The sequence below is a fragment of the Dromiciops gliroides genome, chromosome 4 (assembly GCF_019393635.1).
Source record: "Dromiciops gliroides isolate mDroGli1 chromosome 4, mDroGli1.pri, whole genome shotgun sequence".
Lineage (NCBI taxonomy): Eukaryota > Metazoa > Chordata > Mammalia > Microbiotheria > Microbiotheriidae > Dromiciops > Dromiciops gliroides.
This window is the reverse complement of record NC_057864.1, coordinates 304,769,691-304,775,485: the sequence shown is the minus strand read 5'-3', so window position 1 is coordinate 304,775,485 and position 5,795 is coordinate 304,769,691.

The window sequence follows — 5,795 nt, the reverse complement described above, 5'->3', positions numbered from 1 at the left end:
TCTGCTCATAAAATTACTACTTGAAAATGTGCTAATAAAGAGAGTATGAGAGGTTTTTTTGTTTTTTGGGGTTGTTTTTAAGGCCCATTGATGATGTTGGTTAGTAGACTAAGTATATGCAGGCCTCTACAGCAGTTAATCACAGCCATTGGTATTTCCACTAAATAAATATAGTCTTCTTTATTCGTTGTAGGATTTAGAGCTAGAAGAAAGCTCAAAGATCTACTAGTCTAATCTTAATTTTGCTTTTAATTATTTATTTATTTTTCTTTTTATTCTCAACTCAAATACCAAATCAAATTCACATTTCCATATACAAAATAGCACAGAAAAGGGCAATTATGAATTAAACCATCAAGGTTTGTACCTCTCATTTTACAGATGAAGAAAGATGCAAAAGGTCAACAGTTTGTCTAAAGTCACACAAAAAAATTAGGGAACCTGAATTTGAACCTAGGTCTCTGCACCCTAAATCTAGTGCTAATTTGATTAATTAGAAATTCTATTCCATGTCATTTAATAGTAAATGCCTGCTATGTATCACACAATATGCTAGGCCCTGGGAATACAAAGACAAAAATGAAAAGACCCCTCCCCTGTAGATATTAAAGTGTTACATAAATATTATCATCACCACCACCACCACCATTACCACTATTGAATCAATCATCTAGCATTGATTACATGCCTATTGTGTGCCAGGCATTATGTTTAGCACTGGGTCCAGGTACCCATAAAAGTAAATACAAACCACATACAAAGTTATCCAAAGTAATTTCCCCCCAAAAGACAACACAAACATCCAAGGGACTAAGGAAAAGTCTCTTGTAAGAGGGAGCACCTAAGCTATACTTTGACAGGAGTCAGCAATTCTACCAGGCTGAGGGTTGGAAAGAAGTGTGTTCCAAATAAACCATTTCATATTTTAGATTAACCTCATACATTTTTCTGATAAGTACAATTTCCAAATGTAACTGTGCAATTTGACTTGATTTCAGGCAGATGAATTCTTGGTTATCTTAATGTCTTATTCTCTTTTGATACAAACAAGAAAGTTCACAATACATAACAAATGTTATCCTGTCTTGCCATTAGGAGCACCCCTTTCCACCCAGCTTGTCTGAGACATTTCCAGAGATTGCAAGGTTATGATTAATTTTGTTGTTGTTCAGTCATTTAAGTAGTGTCTGATTCTCTGTGACCCCATTCAGAGTTTTCTTGGCAAAGATACTGGAGTGGTTTGCCATTTCCTTCTGAAGCTCAGTTAACATACAAGAAAACTGAGGGAAATAGTTAAGTGATTTGCCCAGGGTCACCCAGCTAGTAAATGTTTGAGGCCAGGTTTAAACTCAGGAAGAGGAGTCTTCCTGACTCCAGGCTCAGCACTCCTTTTGCTGCACCACCTACCTGCCGAGGGTCACATAGCTAATTTCTAAGGTAGAATTTGAATCTAGATCTCTTTGATTTAGAACCAGAGTTCAAGACTATTGTTTCTTCCCCCCTCCCCCAAATACACAACACTGCCTCCCTTCGAGAGCATGTCCAGATCTCCTTTAATACATTTCAATAAGCTTATTTTGCACTCAGCTCTAGGAACTCAATAAATAGTGGTTAAATTGACTTGAATGACCTGGCTCCTCTATCACAACCTCTCATTTGTCTGCAACAATATTTAATAAAAATCAGTTTGAAAAGAGGATCTCTTAACTTACTTTATCAGGGCTAAGTGTCTATCCCCTTGGAATTATTTACATGCTAAACATATCCCACTGAATCATACTACTTGACTGGATATCCCTCCACTCTATCTTCTCTAACTCCTCACCCATAGTGGAGAAGGAAAGTGAGGCATCTCACTGGATTAGGTAGCTATAAAAATGTAACATTTACTAAGTGATTTGTAAACTTGTTATATGATATCATGTTCTCTCATGCTTTAAGGTTTGCAAAGTGCTTTACACACTCATTTGATTGTCATGACCCTGAGAAATAAGTACTATTATTATCCTCATTGTACAGATGAATCAACTGAGCCTCAGGAAGATTAAGTGATTTGCCTAGGGTCACACACGTAATAAGTGTCTAAGGTATGATATGAATTCAAATATTCCAGACTCCAAGTGTAGTTCTCTAATCACAAGGCCAGGCTTCTATGGATTAGGTTCATTCTTAGTTTTAATTGGCTTATATAAATGAGAGCTTGCATTATTTCATTCTTATGTAGAAAATTGAGGGAAGAAAAGAAGGCTATTTCAAAGAGTTGCATTAAAAACTTCAAAATGTTACATTCAACATAGAAATGGTGATAATGGGGGCAGCTAGGTGGTACAGTGGATAGAGCACCGGCCCTGGATTCAGGAGGACCTGAGTTCAAATCGAGTCTTAGACTCTTGACACTTACTAACTGTGTGACCCTGGGCAAGTCACTTAAGCCCAATTGCCTCAGAAAAAAAAAGAAAGAAAGAAAGAAAAGAAAAGAAAAGAAAAGGAAAAGAAAAGAAAAGAAAAGAAAAGAAAAGAAAAGAAAAGAAAAGAAAAGAAAAGAAAAGAAAAGAAAAGAAAAGAAAAGAAAAGAAAAGAAAAGAAAAGAAAAGAAATGGTGATAATGGAAGAAGGTTGGTTCTTAGAAAAAAGACAGGGAGGTGGGGCCAAGGTGGCAGAGTGAAACCAGGAAGCTGCCTGAGGTCTCCCAAATTTCCTTCAGAAACAATGTTAAATTAAGCCTCTCAATAGATTCTGGAGCTGCAAAACCTGCAAAAAGACAGAGTGAAACAATCTTCTGAATTAAGATAGCCTAGATCTTCAGGAAAGGTCTGTCTCAAGCAGGTAAAAGTGAAGCACAGCTCAGTGCATATGGTGTTTGGGCAAGCCAGCAAAAGGCTATTAGTCCAAAAAAAAAAAAAATAAGGCTATTAGTCACAGTGCAGATCAGTCCTAGCTCAGCAGTCACAGTCCTAGCTCAGCAAGCTAGTGACACAGCAGGCCAGTTGTGAGGCCCCCAGCTCCGACACAGAAGGCAATCCGCCAGCTGTGATGTCTGCTAACCAACATACACAACTAGGCTGGGCCACTCCAGTGCATAGAGCAAGCTGCAAGCAACTGAGGCCTCAAAGTGGAAAGCCAGTGAATGGATCCCTGGCCTCAAGCAAAAGAAGTTTGGGACAGTGCACACTTTCCCTCAGAAACAGAACATAATGTTAAAAGGCACAAAAGAGGCTAAAGTATGAAGAAGAAACAGAAAAGAACATTCACCATAGAAAATTACTGTGATGACAGAGAAGATCAAAACATAAACTCAGAGGACAATAATGTCAAAACGCCTACATGTGAAGCCTTAAAGGGGAAGGGTAATTGGTCTTGAGGCCAAAAAGCCCTCTTGGAAGAGCTCAAAAAGTATTTTATAAGCCAAATAAGAGAGGTAGAAGAAAAATTGGGAAAAGGGAAAAGGAATGAGAATAATTTAAGAGAGAGTCAATAGCTTGGGAAAAGGACAAAAAGTGACTAAGGAAAACAACTCATTAAAAATGCATTTGGGGGGCAGCTAGGTGGCGCAGTGGATAGAGCACTGGCCCTGGATTCAGAAGTACCTGAGTTCAAATCCAGCCTCAGACACTTAACACATACTAGCTGTGTGACCCTGGGCAAGTCACTTAAACCCAACTGCCTCACTAAAAAAACAAAAAAATCATTTGGCCAAATGGAAAAGAAGGTACAAAAATTGATGAGGGAAAATAATTCCTTAAGAATCATAATTGTGCAGATGGAAGCTAATGACTCAATGAGACAACAGGAAGAAGGAAAGCAGAATCAAAAGAATATAAAAGTAGAAGAAAACATAAAATGTCTCTTCAGAAAACAACAGACATGGAAAATAGATCCATGAGGGACAACCTAAGAGTAATTGGACTACCTGAAGACCATGATGGAAAAAAGAGCCTAGATAGTGTATTTTTTTTTTAATGAGATATTTTATTTTTTCCGTTACATGTAAAGATAGTTCTCAACTTTTGTTTATACATGCTTTACAATTTCAGATTTTTCTCCCTCCCTCCCCTCCCTCCCCCCTCCCCTAGACAGCAGGTAATCTGATATAGGTTATGTCTATATATCTCTATACATATACATATATATATATATATATATACACAAATATATATACGCATAATAACATTAATCCTATTTCTGCATTAATCCTGTTACAAGAGAAAGAATCAGAGCAGTGATGCAAAACCTCAAAATAGAAAAAAAAAACAACAGCACCCAAAACAAAAGAAATAATATGGTTCAATCAGCATCTATACTCCACAGTTCTTTCTTTCTTTTTTTTTTCTTGGATTTGGAGATCCTCTTCTATCATGAGTTCCCTGGAACTCTTCTGTACCATTGCATTGGTGAGAAGAATATAGTCCATCACAGTAGGTCAACACTCAATGTTGATGATACTGTGTACAATGTTCTTCTGGTTCTGCTCATCTCACTCATCATCAGCTCACGTAAGACCCTCCAGGTTTCTCTGAACTCTTCCTGCTCATCATTTCTTACAGCACAATAGTATTCCATTGTATTCATATACCACAACTTGTCCAGCCATTCCCCCTCAACTTCCAATTCCTTGCTACCACGTAAAGAGCAGCTATAAATATTTTTGTACATGTGGGTCCCTTTCCCCCCTCCATGATTTCTTTGGGCAAAAGACCTAAAAGTGGGATTGCTGGGTCAAAGGGTATGCACAGCTTTATCGCCCTTTGGGCATAATTCCAAATTGCTCTCCAGAATGGTTGGATCAGCTCACAGCTCCACCAACAATGCATTAGTGTTCCAATTTTCCCACAGCCTCTCCAACATTTATTATCTTCCTTTTTTGTCATTTTAGCCAATCTGATAGGTGTCAGGTGGTACCTCAGAGTTGTTTTAATTTGCATCTCTCTAATCATTAGAGATTTAGAGCATTTTTTCATATGGGAATAGATAGCTTTGGTTTCTTCATCAGAAAACTGCCTGTTCATATCCTTTGACCATTTCTCAATTGGGGAATGACTTGGGTTCTTATAAATTTGATTTAATTCCCTATATATTTTAGAGATGAGGCCTTTATCAGAAGCACTGGCCTCAAAAATTGTTTCCCAGCTTTCTGCCTCCCTTCTAATTTTGGATGCATTGCTTCTGTATGTACAAAAATTTTTTAATTTAATATAATCGAAATCATCCACTTTGCATTTTATAATATACTCTATCTTTTGTTTGGTCAAAAACTGTTCTCCTTTCCAAAGATCTGATAGGTAGACTATTCTTTTCTCTCCTAATTTACCTATGGTATCACCTCTTATGTCTAAATCATGTATCCATTTTGACCTTATTTTAGTATAAGGTGTCAGATGTTGGTCTAAGCCTAATTTCTGCCATACTATCTTCCAGTTTTCCCAGCAGTTTTTATCAAATACTGAGTTCCTATCCCAGAAGCTGGAGTCTTTGGGTTTATCAAACACTACATTACTAGTGTCATTTACTACTGCATTTCCTGAGCCTAGCCTATTCCATTGATCTACCACTCTATTTTTTAGCCAGTACCAGATAGTTTTGATGACTGCCGCTTTATAGTAAAGCTCCAGGTTTGGTACCGCTAACCCACCTTCCTGTGAATTTTTTTTCATTATTTCCCTGGATATTCTTGATTTTTTGTTTTTCCAGATGAATTTTGTTATTATTTTTTCTAGCTGTATAAAATAATTTTTAGGTAGCCTGATTGGTATGGCACTGAATAAGTAAATTAATTTAGGCAGTATTGCCATTTTTAC